Below are 18,982 nucleotides of genomic sequence, written 5' to 3' on the forward strand. Positions count from 1 at the left end.
TTTTTTCGAGTCACCATCTCTATTTACCCGGCCTGACTTGGCTGGCTTGGCCACCATGGCTATGCGAGCAATCGAGGTGAAGTTTCCTTGCCCAAGGGAAACAACGCGCCGGCCGGTGACTCGAACCCTAGAACTCAGATTGCCGCGTGACATCTTGAGTCCGACGCTCTACCCAGGGTTTTTTAACTATTTTATAATATTATATTATATAATATATATATATATATATATTAGTTGTATATTATATGGGCCGCGGTGGCCGAATGGTTAGAGCGTCGGACTCAAGACTGTCACGACGGCAATCTGAGTTCGAGGGTTCGAGTCACCGGCCGGCGCGTTGTTCCCTTGGGCAAGGAACTTCACCTCGACTGCCTACCTAGCCACTGGGTGGCCAAGCCAGCCCAAGTCAGTGCTGGGTAAATAGATATGGTGACTCGAAAAAAAAAAAAAAAAACACCGGGCGGAAGGCAATGGCAAACCACTGTTCAAAATTTGCCAAGAAAATCAGGAAGCCCATGATCGTCAAGGCCGCGGTGGCCGAATGGTTAGAGCGTCGGACTCAAGACTCTCAAACGGCAATCTGAGTTCGAGGTTCGGTCACCGGCCGGCGCGTTTTTCCCCTTTGGGCAAGGAACTTCACCTCGATTGCCTCCCTAGCCACGGGGTTTGGCCAAGCCAGCCCAAGTCAGTGTGGCCCCAAAGCCCGGAAAATAGAGAGAATGATTCCCAAAAAGGTAACACCGGCACTCCCCGTGGAAAGGAACTGGGGACCCTACCACGTACTCACTCCAAGAGCATCACAACATGAAAACTACAATTAAGTATCATGCTGTGACCAGGGCGGCTAGACATAAACCCTACCGTTAAAAGAAGAATATATATATAATATTAATATATATATATATATATATATAATATATATATATATATATATATTTTTTTTTTTTTTTTTTTTTTTTTTTTTTTTTTTTTTTTACGGTAGGTCATGCTTGAGCCGCCTTGGTCACAGCATGATACTTAATTGTAGTTTTTCATGTTGTGATGTCTTGGAGTGAGTACGTGGTAGGGTCCCATTCCTTTCCACGGAGAGTGCCGGTGTTACTTTTAGGTAATTTCATTCTCTCTATTTATCGGGCTTGGGGGGACCAGCGCTAAACTTGGGCTGGCTTGGCCACCAGTGGCTAGGTAGACAATCGGGTGAAGTTCCTTGCCCAAGGGAACAACGCTCCGGCCCGGTGACTCGAACCCTCGACTCAGATTGCCGTTCGTGACAGTCTTGAGTCCGAGCTGTAACCACTCGCTGTGTGTGTGGTGTGTGGTGGTGTGTGTTGTGTTGTGTGTGTGTGTGGGGTGTTGTTGGTGTGGTTTTTATGTGTGTGTGTGTGTGTGGTTGTGGGTTGTGTATGGTGTGTGTGCGTGTTTGTTGTGTGTTTTATGTGTGTTTGTGTGTGTGTGTGGTGTGTGGTGCGTGTTATGTGTGATTGTTGGTAGTCTTGGTGTTGGTGTGTGTGTGTGGCTTTGTGTTGTTGTGTGTGTGTGTGTGTGTGTGTTTTGTGTTGTGGTGTTGTGGGGTGTGTGTGATTTGTGTTAGGTAGTGGATTGGTGTGTTGTGGTGTGTTTGTGTGACAGTTTGCCGTGTGTATAATGGTTGTGTGGTGGCGTGTATGCTGGTCTGTGTGTGTGTGGTGTGCGTATAGTGTGTGTGATGTGGCTTTCTATTTGTGTGCTGTGTGGTGTGAACTAAAAGAGATACACAGCAGACAACAGTGACGAATGCCCGCTGCATTCCAAGAGATCGGTGTGCTTTTTATTTCCAATAGTAATGTCCTCGTCTCGCAACTACTCGAGAGTCGCTCACTCGTAGTTGCTCTCATTCTCGTGTACTTTTAATATGATATGCATGGCGAAGCTAATGATGTTTTTATGCTGTATCAGCATTCGTTTATATAGGTTGTAAGTGTAAACATAGCAATATGTTAAAGTGCATCTTAGAAGTACTTAAGCGACGCTCTGCAGTGCCTCTTGATTATTTGAGTTCTTCTCCATCTCAAAAAAATGTATGGTATGTTTGGCACTTTATTTTTTCGTGTTGTCCGATTTTTGTCTTCTGTCATACAACAATTGTCGTATTTTTTCGTTCGGATCTTTGGTTCATTTATTTCAATACATTTTTATATTACAGTTGAAGAAATATGGGAGGGTTTTTTTATGTCTGCGGTTGTTTTTGTACATATATATGGCCAATGTTTTTATCTGATTACTTGTCATTTTTATCTTTAAAGGGTATGTAATATGAACATAAAAACGTTTAACCGTTCTAAAATTTTTCTTCTGCTTCCCCCTTGTACTAAAAAATATCAGATGCTTTCTCTCTCTCTCTCTCCCGAATCACTTACTCACTGCTTTTCTCTCTGCTTCCCTCGCTTTCTCTCCCGTAGTCATTTACTACGCCACTGTCCCTCCGCCGCGCTCTCATCCTCTCCCGGCACAATGCCAATGCATTGCTAAATGTTACAAAAAAAAATTCCCAAAAATGTTGTCAATTGCAGCCGTGAAATGTGAAAAATGGGCCCCGACAAGGCGAGTGTGACCGCAGCGGCAGCGCAGAATAGAGTCGCGTTGCCGCCGGAGTGTGTGCACGCAACCGACGTGTACAAATGGCCTGGTGTTTAGAGCTCGACGTTGACAATTAAACTTTAAAATTTTTTTTTCCCCTCTCTCGACAGCCTAGCGAAGAGTATTGTGTGTGCTTCAGTCGGTGTTTTTCGTCGGCAGAAGCCTATCCTTTTCCCTTGCTCAGTTTGTTTGAGGTGGGGGGGTTGGCTGTTTTTGGCTGTGGTGGCATGTTGTTTTGGTGTGGTGGCACGTTGTTGGTTGGGTGGCCCTGTTTTGGTTTTTGGGGGCGATGCTTTGTTTGGTGGAAAGTTTTTGGTTGGGGTGGCGCTGTTGTTGGCTGTGGTGGCACTGTTGTTGGGTTGTTGGCCTGTTTTTGGGTTTTGGTGGATGTTTTTGTTGTGGTGGGGTGTTTTTGGTGGTGGTGGGGCCCGTTTTTGGTTGTGGTGGCACTGTTGTTGGTTTGGTCGCATGTTTTTTGGTTTGTGGCGCTGTTGTTGGGTTGGTGGATGTGTTGATTGTGGGGGCACGTTGTTGGTTTTGGGGGCACTGTTGTTTGGTTGTGGGGAAATGTTTTGGTTGTGGGGCGCGTTTGTTGGTTTTGGTGGCGCTGTTGTTTGGGGGGTGGGACTGTTGTTGGGTGTGGTTTTTACTGTTGTTGGTTGTGGTGGCGCTGTTTTTGGGTTGTGGCACTGTTTTGGTTTTTGTGGCATGTTGTTGGTTTTGGTTTGGGCCCGTTTTTTGGGTGGGTGGCGCTGTTGTTGGGTGTGGTGGCACTGTTTTTTTGGTTTTGGTGGCGCTGTTGTTGGTTGGGGGCACTGTTGTTGGGGGGGTGGTGGCACTGTTGTTTGGTTTTTGGGGGGGCGTGTTGTTTGGGTGTGGGGGCGCTGTTGTTTGGGTGTGGGGGGGCACTGTTTTTGGGTTTTGGGGGGTTTTTGGTTGTGGGCGCTGTTTTGGGGTGTGGTTGGACTGTTTTTTGGTTGTGGTGGGAGTTGTTGTTTGTGGTGCGTGTTGTTGGTGTGGTGGGCCCGTGTTGGGTTTTGGGGGCGCTGTTGTTCTGGGGGCACTTTTGTTTTTTTGGGTTGTGGTGGCACTGTTGTTGGGTTTTGGGGATTGTTGTTGGGTTTTGGGGCACTGTTGTTGGTTGGGGGGGCGCTTTGTTGGTTGTGGTGGGGCTGTTTTGGTTTGTTGGCGCTGTTGTTGGGGTGGGGGGCACTGTTTTTGGTTGGGTGGCACGTTGTTTTGGTGTGGTGGCATGTTTTGGTTGTGGTGGCACTTTTTTGGTTGTGGCCTGTTTTTGGTTGTGGGGGCGATGTTGTTGGTTGTGTTGGTGCTGTTGTTGGTTGTGTTGGCGCTGTTTGGGTTTGGGGTGGCCTGTTTTTGGTTGTGGTGGGCTTTTTTTGGTTGTGGGCGATGTTGTGGTTGTGGTGGCATGTTTTTGGTTTTGGGGCACGTGTTGGGGGTGGTGGCACTGTTGTTGGTTTGTTTGGGGCTGTTTTTTGGTTAGGGTTGGGCCCGTTGTTGGGTTTTGGTGGCAAGAGAAAAAGAGAGAGAGAAGGAGAGAGGAGAGAGAGAGGAAGAGGAGAGAGAGAGAATTAAGAGAGAGAGAGGGAGGAATATATATATATAAAAAATATATATATTTATATATAATATATATTATATATATATACATATATACAGAGATAGTGAGTGAAAGAGAGAGAGAGAGGAAGAGAGAGAAGGGGAGAAAGGGGGAGTGAGAGGGAAAGAGAGAAGGGGGAAAAGAGAGGAGGGGAGAGGGGAGAGAGAGAGAGAGAGAGAAGAGAGAGAGAGTGAAAGAGAGGTGTATATATCTATATAAAATATATAATTATAATAAAATATATATAATATATATATATATATATTATATAATAATATAGATAATAAAAATAAAAGATATATAAGATATTATATATAATATATATTATATATTATATTATATATAATATATATCGTACATATATATATATATATATATAATATTATATATATATTATATATATATATACAAAAGAGAAAAAAAAGAGAGAATAAGAAAAAAAGAAGGAGAAGAAAGAAAAGAGAGAAAGAGAGAGAGAAAAAGAGAGAGAGAGAGAGAGAGAGAGAGGAAGGAGAGGAAAGGAGAGAAACGAGTATGTATGTTGATTTTTTTAAAAAAAAAAAATATAGTATATAGTAAACATATACATTTATATATAAGTATTAAAAAATAAAAAAAAAAAAAAAAATTTTATAAAATATTAAAAATATATAAAAGTATATATTAGATATATATATATATTTTCTTTTTTTTTTTATTTATAAAAAATACATTATCTATATATATTATATATTATTTTTATATATATATATATATAATATATATTTTAATAAAATGTATATATTTAACATATGTATAATAAATGTATATGTTAATATATATATATATATATACATTATATATATAATAATATATATATATTATAATACATACATCAACTCCGCTCTCTCTCTCTTTCTCTCTCCTCTCTCTCTCTCTCTCTCTCTCTCTCCCTCTCTCTCTCTCTCCTCTCTCTCTCCCCCTTCGCTCTCTCTTTCTCTCCTCCTCTCTCCTCTCTTTCCTTTCATTACTCCTTTTTTTTCTTTCTTTTTTTTCTCTCTCTCTCTGTATATATATATGTATATATATATATATCTATATTATATATTATATATATTCTATATATATATATTTTATATATATAATATATATATATATATTATATATATTATATTATATTATACTATATTATTATATATATATATATTATAATATTATATAAATATTTTATATTATAAATATAATTTATTTTCTTTATATTATATATATTAATATTTTAATATTTATATTATTACAATTATTTTAAAACCCCCCTCTCTTTTCCCCCTCTCTCTCCCTCCTCTCTCTCTCTCCCTCCCCTCTCTCTCTCTCCCTCCCCTCTCCCTTCCCCCCCTCTCTCTCTTTCTCTCTCACTCCTTTCTCCCCCCCTCTCTCTTTCTCTCTCTCTCTCCCCTTTTTCAAAACTATCTCTGTTATATGTATATATAATATTATATATATTATATAATATATATATATATATATATATATATTTCCTTCCCTCTCCTCTCTCCTCTCTCCTCCCTTCCTCTCTCTCCTCCTCTCTCTCTCTCTCTCTCTCTCTCTCTCTCTTTCTCTCTGCCACCACAACCAACAACAGTGCCACCCTAACCAACAACAGCGCCAACACAACCAACAACAGTGCCACCACAACCAACACATGCCCCCAAAAACCAAACATCGCCACCACAACCAACAAATCGCCCCCCAAAACCCAAACAACAGGCCCCACAACCAACAAAAATGCCCCCACAACAACAACAGCCCCAACCAACAAAAAAGCGCCAACAAAACCCAACACACCCCACCAAACCAAAAACAGTCCCACCCACCAAAAAACAGGCCACAAAAACCAAAAACGGGCCCCCACAACCAACAACAGCCCCAACACAACCAAAAAAACATCCCTCCATCCCCAAACATCGCCCCCAAACCCAAAAACTGCCACCCCCCCCCAAACAAAAGTGCCACCAAAACAACAGTCCAACAGCCAACATGCCACCAAAACCCAACAACTGCCCCCAGCCAACAACGCCCAACACAACCAACAACCCCCACCACCCCAAAAACAGCGCCACCCCAACCCAAACAACATGCCACCACAACAAACAACAATGCCACCAAACCAAACCCCTGCCCCCCAAACCAACAAAGGCCACCCACCCCAAAAACAGCCCCCACCAAAAAACAGTGCCTCCATAACCAAAAACTGAAAACCAAAACCAACCATGCCACCAAACCAACAACTCCCACCCAGCCACAACAGCGCCCCAAAACCCAACAACTTGCCACCACCCCAAACCAACGGGCCCACACAAAAAACAACAGTGCCACCAAAACCCAAACAAAGTGCCCCCACACCCAACACACCCACCAAAACCAACAACAGGGCCACCAAAACCCAAAACGTGCCACCACAGCCACAACAGGCCACACCCAAAAAACGCGCCACCACAACCAACAACATCCCCCCAAAACCAAAAACATGCCACCCACCCAACAGCCCCCCAAACCAAACAACAGCGCCCCCCAAAACCAACAACATCCCCCCAACCAACATGCACCACAGCCAACCCGCCCCCCAAAAACCAAAAAACGGGCCCCCACACCCAAAACAACAGCCCCCCACAACCAAAAAACATGCCCCCAAAACCAGCCGTGCCCAAGCCAAAAAAACAGCCCACCAAAACCAAAACATCCCAACAACCTCAACATGCCACCACAGCCAAAAACGCCCCACCCACCCAAACAACAGTGCCCCCCAAAACCCAAAAATCCCACCCCAAAACAACATCCACCACCCAAAAAACAGCGCCCCAAAAAAACCCCCAAAACCCCCCTGCCCCCAACCAAAAACATCCCACCACAGCCAAAACAGGCCCCACAACCCAAACCAACACGCCCCCACAACCAAAAAACAGGCCCCCACAAAAAACCAAACAGTCCCGCCAAAAACCAAACGTCCCACCAAATCACACGGGCCACCACGCCAACAACCGCCCCACAAAAACAACATGCACCAAAACCAAAAACGGGCCCACCAACAAAAACCGCACCACCCCCAAACAACGCGCCACCACAACCACAACAGGCCCCCAACCAAAAACATTGCCCCCCAAAAACCAACAACATGCCACCACAGCCAACAAAGCCCCACCACAACCAAAAAACAGTTCCACCAAAACCCAAACAATCGCCCCCAAAACCCAAACAACGTCCCCCACAACCAACAAAAGTGCCACCACACCAAAAAACAGTCCACCACACCCAAACAACAGCAACCTTTCCCCACCTAAAACAAAGCGTGAGAAAGGGGAAAAAGGATGATGGCTTCGCCGACGAAAAACACCGACGAAGCACACACAATACTTTTTCGCTAAGGCTTTCGAGAAGAGAAAAAAATTTAAAAAGTTTAATTGTCAACGTCGAGCTCAAAACACCGGGCCCTTTGACACGTCGGTTGCGTGCACACATCCCCGGGGGCAACGCGACTCTTTTTCGCCTGCCGCTGCCCGTCACACTCGCCTTGTGCGCCCCCTTTGGGCACATTTCACGGCTGCAATTTACAAAACTTTTTGGAACTTTTTTTGTAACACTTAGCTGCTGCATTGTCCGGGAGAGGATGAAGGGGCGGCGGAGGGAAGTGGGGGTTAAATGACTGGGAGAAAGCGAGGGGAACAGAGAGAAAAAACTGAGTATGATTCAGAGGAGAGAGAGGAAAGCACTGATTTTTTTAGTACAAAAGGGAAGCAGAAGAAAAAAATTAGAACGGAAAACGTTTTTTATTTTCAAATTCATTTTCCCTTAAAATAAAAAAGACAATAATCAGATAAAAACTTGGCCCAAAATAGTACAAAAAAACCCGATCATAAATAAAAACCCCCCATATTTCTTTCAAATGTAATTGAAAAGTATTGAAATAAATGAACCAAAGATCCGAACGAAAAAATACGACAATGTTATGCAAATACAACACAACGAAAAATAAGTGCAAAACATACATAACATTTTTTGAGATGGAGAAACTCAAATAATTCAAGGGCACTGCGAGCGCAGCTTAAGTACTCTAAGATGCTTTAACATTTGCTTGTTACACTACAACCTATAAAAGAGCTAGCATAAAATTCATAGCTTCCTGCATACATAAAGTACACGGAATGGAGCACTAAAGGTGAGCGCTCTCGAGTAGTGCGAGACGAGGAAATCTTTGGATAAACACCACGTCTTGGAATGCAGCGGGAATCGTCTTCCGCTGTATTTTTGTTCACACACACACACACACACACACACACACACACACACACACACACACACACACACACATACACGCACACACACATACAAACACACACAAACACAAACTCACACACACACACTAACACAAACACACACACACACACACACACACACACACACACACACACACACACACACACACACACACACACACACACACACACACACACACACACACAAACACAAGCACGCACACACACACACACACACAGCGGAGTGGTTACAGCATCGGACTCAAGACTGTCACGACGGCAATCTGAGTTCGAGGGTTCGAGTCACCGGCCGGAGCGTTGTTCCCTTGGGCAAGGAACTTCACCTCGATTGTCTACCTAGCCACTGGGTGGCCAAGCCAGCCCAAGTCAGCGCTGGTCCCAAGCCCGGATAAATAGAGAGAATGATTACCTAAAAGGTAACACCGGCACTCTCCGTGGAAAGGAACTGGGGACCCTACCACGTACTCACTCCAAGAGCATCACAACATGAAAAACTACAATTAAGTATCATGCTGTGACCAAGGCGGCTCAAGCATGAACCTACCGTAAAAAAAAAAAAAAAAAAAAAAAAAAAAAAAAAAAAAAAATATATATATATATAATATAATTATATATTAATATAAATAATATAATATAATATCTTTTTTTTTTAACGGTGGGTTTCATGTCTGAGCCGCCGTGGTCAAGCAGATATTTAATTGATTTTATGTTGTGAGCTTTGGGTGAGTACGTTTAGGGCCCCCTTTCCTTTCAGGGGAAGTGCGGTGTTCCCTTTTTAGGTAATCATTCTCTTTTTTATCGGGCTTTGGACAGCCTGACTGGGGGGTTGGGCCACCAGTGGTAGGTAGGCAATCGAGGTGAATTCTTGCCCAAGGGGAACAACGCGCCGGCGGGGACTCAAACCCTCGAACCGATTCCCGTCGAGAGTTTGAGTCGACGTTTAAACTTTCGGCCACCGCGGCCTTGACGTCAGGGTTTCCCAGTTTTTGGGAAATTAGAACAGTGGTTCCCATTCCCTTCCCCCCCCGGGTTTTTTTTTTTTTGAGTCCCATTTTATTTACCAGCCTGACTTGGGGGTTTGGGCCCACCAGTGGAGGAGGCAGTCGAGGTGAAGTTCCTCCCCAAGGGGAAAACAACGCCCCGGCGGTGACTGAACCCGAACTCAGATTGCCGTCGTGACAGTCTGACCCCGACGTCAAACCCAGGCCACCGGGGCCCAAATTAATAGATAACAACATATTATATTAATATATAATATATATATATTATTATATAAAATATTTGCCTGGGAAAGGGACAAAAAAACTGCCCCCCGGGGTTCCCTTGAAAAGGATAGCACCCTTAGCTCCTAGCCGGGGGTTGCGGTGAAAGCGGCGCGGGGCAGTGGATACTGGTGAAAACCCCTTTCGTTTATGTTACGGTTTCACCAAAAAAATTGTCTGGCGATTACAGGTAACTTTTAAAGCAGCAGAGATAGTTCTCCAGTATTTGGAGACGCGAGTTGGAAAAGGGGAGCCTGGGGGTTTCCCACTAACTTTTTTTCCCCTGAAAAAAAACCTTTAACCAATGATTAAATCAAAAAATTTAAATCCCCACATCCCCTGTCGGTGGGTTATAAGGGGGCGCGTTTCAGTGGCAACCAGGCGGAAATGTTAAATAGACTGGAAGAAAAGAAGAAAAAGAAAAAATGCCCTTTTGAAACACATTAAAAATTGGAAAAGTGGAAGAAGGAAAGAAAGAGAGGGAAAATTTACATACGTCGTACGAAATGGATAAAACAATTTTTTTAAACCTTTCCAAGAAACTTTAACACAACCCCTAACAGAGATGTTAAAGAACAGGAGACCTCAATGCCAAAGTGGGAAAAAATTTATCTGAAAAAATTAACCGGGGAAAAATTGGGCCCAGAATAAATAAAAGAGGTAAAGATTTTTTTTGAATTTTAGTAAAAAACTAGTATAGAAAACATTTTTCCAACACCACCCAAGACACTTTAAGTGGTTTTACCAGAAAAAGAAACGAACCCAAAAAGGACAAATTTGTGTGAACCAAAAATGGAAAAGTGCAAAAAAAAACCCAAAGAAAAGGGCCCGGGTCCCGATGAAACATACCCCCCAATATAACTATCGTTTTTAAAAAGATAAAAAAGGGGGAGCGTCCAAAACCCCTTTAAAAGCCGAAAAAAAACTCTGTAACAATACAGTTTATGTGCAAAAAAATTTTGAATTACCAATCAAGGGAAATGAAAAAAACGAAAAGATTTTGGGGCGTGTTTAAGAAAACATCGCAAAAAAGAAAAAGACAAATTCCCCTGAAATCTAAAAAAACCTAAGTGAAAGAAAAAAAAGATCCCAAAAATCAAAGGGTATCAATAATCCAGTTGAAAAAGAATTACAAAAAAAAAAAATAAAAAAATTCGAAGATTTGCGACTGAAAAGGAAAAAAATATTAAAGAACATTGGGGAAAATAAAAAAACTGTTTTTCAATAAGACAACTAAAGAACTTACCAAGGGAGTACAAAACAACACAAAATTTTAAAACCCCACAATGGTATAAAAAATGAAGATGGACTGTTTTATGTGAGGGGAAAAAAAGCAAAGAAGATGGAATAAATATGTTCCACCATAAAAAAAAATAAAGATCAAACAAAAAAAATTAAAAGATCTAGACAGCGAAGAGAACCACCCCCAAATGCTAGACGAATTTATAAAGCCATAAAGGTTAAAAATAACAAGAAAAAGGGGGGCCCCCCAAAAAATGGATGAAAAAAAAAGCGGAAACAATAAAAGAATGCTCAAAAAAAAAAAAAGTTGAATTCTTTCAAACTTTGTAAAAAAAATTTGGAATGAAGAAGTGGCCAGAAGATGGGTAAAACCCGTCTTTTTTTTCCCCCTATAAAAGGGTGACGCACCCAATGAAAAAAATAAAACAGGACAAATTGCATTAAAATAATTTTTTGCATTATTTTGCTGCTTAACGCCCCAAAAATTTTTTTTTTGAAAATTTCTTGGTGGAAGAAGTGAAGTTAAGAGAAAGAAAATTGCGCGAACGGGTTTTTGCCCTGAAAAAAAGGTACAGAAACCGATTTAAATTAAAAAATTGAAAAGGAAAACGGGGGAACCGAAAAGCCTATACTGGTTTCATCGATTCTTAAAAAGTTTTACTTTTAAAAAATCACGAATCCCGGGGAAAAAAAAACCAACGATATGAAATTTCCAAAACACTCACCAACAAAAAAAAAGCCAGTCCAACCCCCCAAACAAGCAAATGTAAGAAAACCACTATGGGTAACGACTGGTCAAATTAAACCCCAGGGGGGTGCAACGGGGCTTTCTTCTCCGTTTTTTAACTTTTTCTAAACAAATTTAGAGGTCTTGGGAGAATTTAAAATTAATTTAATTTAAAAATAAAAATTAAAATTAGGATATATATTTTATTTGGGTATATAACAAAATATAGAAAACTTAAAAAAGGAAAATTTTTTTTAATAAGAAAAATAGATAAAGAAAAAAAGGAAATGAACAAATAAAGTTAAATAATTTGAAATTTTTTAAAATGTGAAAATCATTATCGGGGATGTTTTTAAACAATACTTTTTGGATTCCCCAAAAAAAAAATTTAAATTCCAAAAATAATTTCCCCCCAAAAAAATTTTAAACGAAAATTATTAAAAAAAATATTTTAAATTTTATTTAATTTTAAATAATTTTATTTTTAAAAATAACGAAAATTAAATATTTTTAAAATTTTTAAAATATTTTTTAAAAAAAAATATAATAATTAAAAAATAAAATTTAAAGCCGCGTGGAATTTGAAAAAAAAAGGAAATTTTAAAGTTTACCCCGTGTGAGAAGAAAAAATTTTGAGAAAACTGGACAGGGATGGGTAGGGAAAAGGGAAGAAAAACCCAAAAAGACAGCGCCTCAAAGAAGGGGTGTCATGGTACAAAAAAAAAAAATTAAAATGTGGACCACGGGGGGTCAACATGAATCCGTAGAGAGATATATATATTAATATATATAAATATATATAATAATATATATATATTTAAAATATATATAATATAATATAAAATTATATAATATATATATAATAATCATCTCAATAACGGTAGCTCATTTGAGAGCGGGAAATCTCAACAACCCTTCCCCACTAACTCGATCTTTTTTCCCATTTGTACCCCCCGAAAACCCCGCAAATATTTTTTGTGTTGTCGCTCAGTTTTGTTTCGGTTTGCCTTTCCTCTTTTCCCTATACCATCCGTCGCAATTTTTTCAAAAATATTTATTTCCAACATGAAATAAATTTTTAATTTTCCTTTTTTTCAAGAGTCCAAAAGCCGGTCTTTACAATTTATTTTTCCAGCATTCTTTATACGTCTTCTTTTTGTCTTTAACATAGTACTGTTTAAAACCCCACATTTAAAAAAACTATTGATAATTTTCTTTTATCTTCCAGCACCCCAAAATCAAACCATAGATGAATTGGGGAAAAATAATGAGTTCAATAACCTGAGTGTTGAGGAATGCTTTGTTTTCCCGAGTTATTGGGGGCAAATGTGGGATTTTTTTGGGAATGGTAATCCTTTTATGGTGAATCATTAGTATTAGTAAAAAATCCCAAGAAGTGAACTCTTCACATTTTCCAAAAAAACCCTTTTCCCTTTATTGCAGTTTACTTGTCATTGCCGGTTATCTTGAATCTTATATCCCGTTTTTTTGGAAAAAAAAAAACCGGCTTTTCGTTTTCTTCTTAACTTTTTTAGTAGTGTGTAGTTTAGGATACTGGACAACAAAACTAATATCGGCGTACTTGATTTTATTTTTTATCCCCAAGTTACAGTTTCCTTTAAAATCCCAGAGCCTTCATAATTGTTTCAGAAAATGTTTTTAAAAAGGGCGGAGACGAAGCAACCCTTTTTTGCACCCTGTTTTACTTTGAACCATTCTTAACCCAAAGTGGTTCTTACCGTTGCTGTTGTTGGTCATAAGGCTTTTTTAGTTTGGGTGATTGTTTTGGAAATTTATACGTTTGTTTTTCAGAGGATATGTGATCAACAGTATCAAAAGCTTTTAAGTAACGATGAAACAAGGGTTTGGGTTTTTGATGTTCTTGTTTTTTCTATGACAATTTAGATTTTGAATTGGGTTTTGGGCTTTTTAGGGGAAAAACCCGCTGTTCGTCTCAATTTCTTTTCTTAAAATTTAACCCTTTTTCACCAAAATTTTTAACAAAAATTTGTGTGTACAAACAGCAAAATTATGAATTTTAAGCAATTGTCTGTTATTGTTTCTTTGGAGGCGTCCCCTTTTTTAGGGATGGAGTAAAGATGATTTACCCGTTTCTGGCCATTTTTTCATTCCAAATTTTTGTACAAAGTTGTAGAAGAAATATTCAACATTTCGCCAGCATTTTTGATTAGTTCCCCTGTTATTACCCTTCCGGGTTGTTATTCTTTAAACCCTTTTTTGGTTTATAAATTGCTAGCAGTGGCGGGGGTTCATTTGCTGCATAGAGTCTATTTAATGTGTTGTTTGATCTTTATTTTTTGTATAGTTGGAACAGTATTGATTCCATCTATCTGACTTTTTTTCATCACAAAAAACAAGTCCCCTTCAGTTTTTAAGTATCCCTTTTAGGTTTAAATTTTGGTGGTTTTACCCCGAGAGTTTTAGTTTTTATTTAAGAAAGTTTTTAATTTCTGGCAAGTCATTAAATATTTTTTCCTTTTCAGTCGCAAAAATCTTCGAATTTTTGTATTTTTTTTTTTGTAAATTACTTCTTTAAATGGATTTTTAACCTTTGATTTTTGGCCTCTTTTTGTTTTAAAATTTTATTTTGTGTTTTTTTAGATATTCAGGGGGAATTTTTCTTTTTTTTTAGCGATAGTTCTTTTGCAGGCCACAATATTTTGGGGTTTTTTTATCTTAAAAGATTGAGTAAATTTAAAAATTTTTGACAATAATTTTGTAATTTTTATCAAGGTTTTTTAGTCGAGCTTTAAGGGGGTTGGACGTCCCTCTTTTTTGGGTTTTTTTGAAAGCGAAGTAGTAATGGTGGCACTGTTTCATCGGCAAGGTCTTTTTTGGGATTTTTTTTTCAAAATTTTTTTTTTGGTCGCACAATGTAGTCATTTTGGTTGCGGTTTTTTGTCTGGTGAAAACACGGACAAGTGCTTGGGGGGTGTGGAAAAATATTGGTATAAAATGTTATTTGTAACGAATTCAATAAATCTTACCCTTTCATTTATATCTCCCAAACCCCAAATTTTTTCACAGGTGTAATTTTTCAGATAATTTTTTCCTACTTTTGGGATTTAGGGCTCCTGATTACTTTAAATTCTGTTGGGATTTTGGTCAAGTTCTTGGAAATGTTAAAAAAAAAATTGATCATCCTTTTACAGACGAGTAATTTTCCCCTTCTTTCATTTTCCTCGTTTCCCCAAATTTCCCAAATTTTAAGTGTTTCTTAATAGGGAAAGTTTTCTTTTTCTTTTTTCTTCAGAGATATTTAACATTGCAGCCCGGTTGCCCCCTGATAACGGCCCCCTTGATAACCCACGCGACAGGCGATGTGGTATGAATTATATTCTGTAATTAAATCATTTGGGGTAGAGGTTTTCAGGAGAAAAGAAAAATTGAGGGGGAAACCCCAGGTCCTTTAAGCATCCCAACATGGAGGAACTATTCTGCTGCTTTAAAACAGTACTCTGTAATACGCCCGACAATTATTTGGGAAAACCCGTAATCAGTAGAACCGAAGGTGTTTTTTACAGAAAACCCCTGCCCCGCTGCCGAAGTTTCACCGCAACCCTGGATAGGGAGCTAATGGGTGCTATCCTTGTCAAGGGAAAACCCCGGGGCAGTTTTTTTCTTTCCAGGGCAAAATATTATATAAAATTTATAATAATTATAATAATATATATATATATATGATGTATTAAAAATATGGGGCCCCGGGGGGCCAATGGTTTTGAGGTCGGACTCAAAAACGCCGCGGCAAACTGAGTTTAGGGTTGAGCACCGGCGGGGGTTTTTCCCCTTGGGAAGGAACTTCACCCGACTGGTACTAGCCCCGGGTGGCCAAGCCAGCCCCCAAACCGTGCTGGGGGAAATAGATAGGTGCCGAAAAAAAAAAAAAACACCGGGCGGGAAGGGAATGAAACCAGTTAAATTTCCAAAAAAATCAGGGAAACCCCGATCGCAGGCCGGGGGCCGAATGGTTTTGAGCGCGGACTCAAGACTCTCGACGGGAATCGAGTTTGAGGGTTCGAGTCACGGCCGGCGCGTTTTTCCCTTGGGGGAAGGAATTCACCCGATTTCTACCTAGCCATGGGGGCCCAAACCCGCCCAAATCAGTGCTGGCCCAAAACCCCGGGTAAAAGAGAGAAGATTACAAAAAAAACACCGGCCTCTCCGTGGAAAGGAATGGGGGCCCACCAGATCACTCCAAAAGATACAAAATAAAAAATAAATTAAGTACATGCTGTGACCACGGGGTCAGACAGAAACCTACCCCTTTTAAAAAAGAAGAAATTTTTATATATATTAAATTTTATAATTTTAAAAAAATATAAATTATTATAATAGGATTATTTAAAAATAAATTTTTTTTTTTTTTTTTTTTTTTTTTTTTTTTTTTTTTATAAAAAAAAAAAAAAAAAAAAAAAAAAAAAAAAAATTTTAATTTAATTTAAATTTTTTTTTTTTTTTTTTTTTTTTTTTTTTTTTTTTTTTTTTTTTTTTTTTTTTTTTTTTTACCCCGGGGGGGTTTTATTTTTCTTTTTTTTTTTTTTTTTTTTTTTTTGGGGGGGGGGGGGGGGGGGGGGGGGGGGGGGGGGGGGGGGGGGGGGGGGGGGGGGTTTTTTTTTTTTTTTTTTTTTTTTTTTTTTTTTTTTTTTTTTTTTGGGACAGGGGGGGGGGGGGGGGGGGGGGGGGTTACCAATAACTACATGTGACCACGGCGGCTCAGACATGAACCTACCGTTAAAAGAAGAAGATATATATATATATATATATATATATATATATATATATATATATATATATATATATATATATATTTTTTTTTTTTTTTTTTTTTTTTTTTTTTTTTTTTTTTTACGGTAGGTTCATGCTGAGCCGCCTTGGTCACAGCATGATACTAATTGTAGTTTTTCATGTTGTGATGCTCTTGGAGTGAGTACGGGGTAGGGTCCCCAGTTCCTTCCACGGAGAGTGCGGTGTTACCTTTTAGGTAATCATTCTCTCTATTTATCGGGCTTGGGACAGCGTGACTTGGGCTGGCTGGCCACCCAGTGGCTAGGTAGACAATCGAGGTGAAGTTCCTTGCCCAAGGGAACAACGCTCGGCGGTGACTCGAACCCTCGAACTCAGATTGCCGTCGTGACAGTCTTGAGTCCGATGCTGTAACCACTCCGCTGTGTGTGTGTGTGTGTGTGCGTGCTTGTGTATGTGTGTGTGTGTGTGTGTGTGTGTGTGTATGTGTGTGTGTGTGTGTGTGTGTGTGTGTGTGTGTGTGTGTGTTTGTGGTGTGTGGGGTGTGTGTGTGGTGTGTGTGTGTGTGTGTGTGTGTGTGTGTGTGTGTGGTGTGTGTGTGTGTGTGTTTGTGTGTGTGCGTGTGTATGTGTGTGTGCGTGTATGTGTGTGTGTGTGTGTGTGTGTGTGTGTGTGTGTGTGTGTGTGAACAAAAATACAGCGGAAGACGATTCCCGCTGCATTCCAAGACGTGGTGTTTATCCAAAGATTTCCTCGTCTCGCACTACTCGAGAGCGCTCACCTTTAGTGCTCCATTCCGTGTACTTTATGTATGCAGGAAGCTATGAATTTTATGCTAGCTCTTTTATAGGTTGTAGTGTAACAAGCAAATGTTAAAGCATCTTAGAGTACTTAAGCTGCGCTCGCAGTGCCCTTGAATTATTTGAGTTTCTCCATCTCAAAAAAATGTTATGTATGTTTTGCACTTATTTTTTCGTTTGTTGTTTGTATTTGCATAACATTGTCGTATTTTTTCGTTCGGATCTTTGGTTCATTTATTTCAATACATTTCATATTACAGTTGAAAGAAATATGGGAGGTTTATTTATGATCTGCGGTTGTTTTGTACATATATATGGCCAATGTTTTTATCTGATTACTTGTCATTTTTATCTTAAGGCTAATGTAATATGAACATAAATAACGTTTTACCGTTCTAATTCTTCTTCTGCTTCCCTCTTGTACTAAAAAATATCAGATGCTTTCTCTCTCTCTCTCTCTGAATCACTTACTCACTGCTTTTCTCTCTGCTTCCCTCGCTTTCTCTCCCGTAGTCATTTACTACGCCACTGTCCCTCCGCCGCGCTCTCATCCTCTCCCGGCACAATGCCAATGCATTGCTAAGTGTTACAAAAAAAGTTCCCAAAAAGTGTTGTCAATTGCAGCCGTGAAATGTGACAATGGGCGCGACAAGGCGAGTGTGACCGGCAGCGGCAGCGCAGAATAGAGTCGCGTTGCCGCCGGAGTGTGTGCACGCAACCGACGTGTACAAATGGCCTGGTGTTTAGAGCTCGACGTTGACAATTAAACTTTAAACTTTTTTTCTCTCTCTCGACAGCCTTAGCGAAGAGTATTGTGTGTGCTTCAGTCGAGTGTTTTTCGTCGGCAGAAGCCATCATCCTTTTCCCTTGCTCACGCTTTGTTTGAGGTGGGGATGGTTGGCTGTTGTTGGCTGTGGTGGCACTGTTGTTGGTTGTGGTGGCACTGTTGTTGGTTGTGGTGGCACTGTTGTTGGTTGTGGTGGCGCTGTTGTTGGTTGTGGTGGCACTGTTGTTGGTTGTGGTGGCGCTGTTGTTGGTTGTGGTGGCACTGTTGTTGGTTGTGGTGGCACTGTTGTTGGTTGTGGTGGCGCTGTTTTTGGCTGTGGTGGCACTGTTGTTGGTTGTGGTGGCACTGTTGTTGGTTGTGGTGGCACTGTTGTTGGTTGTGGTGGCGCTGTTGTTGGTTGTGGCGGCACTGTTGTGGTGTGGTGGCGCTGTTGTGGCTGTGTGGCACTGTGTGGTTGTGGTGCATGTTGTGTTGTGGTGCGATGTTGTGGTTATGGAGGCATGTTGTTGGTTGGGTGGCGCGTGTGGCTGTGGTGGCACGTTGTGGTTGTGGTGGCATGTTGTTGGTTTTGGTGGCACTGGTTGGCTGTGGTGGCACTGTTGTTGGTTGTGGTGGCACTTTTGTTGGTTGTGGTGGCACTGTTGTTGGTTGTGGTGGCACTGTTGTTGGTTGTGGTGGCGCTGTTGTTGGTTGTGTTGGCGCTGTTGTTGGTTGTGGTGGCACTGTGTGGTTGGGTGGCACTGTTGTTGGTTTTGTTGGCGTGTTGGTAGGGTGGCATGTGTGGTTTTGGGGGCAGAGAGAAAGAGAGAGAGAGAGAGAGAGAGAGAGAGAGAGAGAGAGAGAGAGAGGAGAG

Source organism: Penaeus monodon, unplaced genomic scaffold, assembly GCF_015228065.2.
Source record: "Penaeus monodon isolate SGIC_2016 unplaced genomic scaffold, NSTDA_Pmon_1 PmonScaffold_1580, whole genome shotgun sequence".
Lineage (NCBI taxonomy): Eukaryota > Metazoa > Arthropoda > Malacostraca > Decapoda > Penaeidae > Penaeus > Penaeus monodon.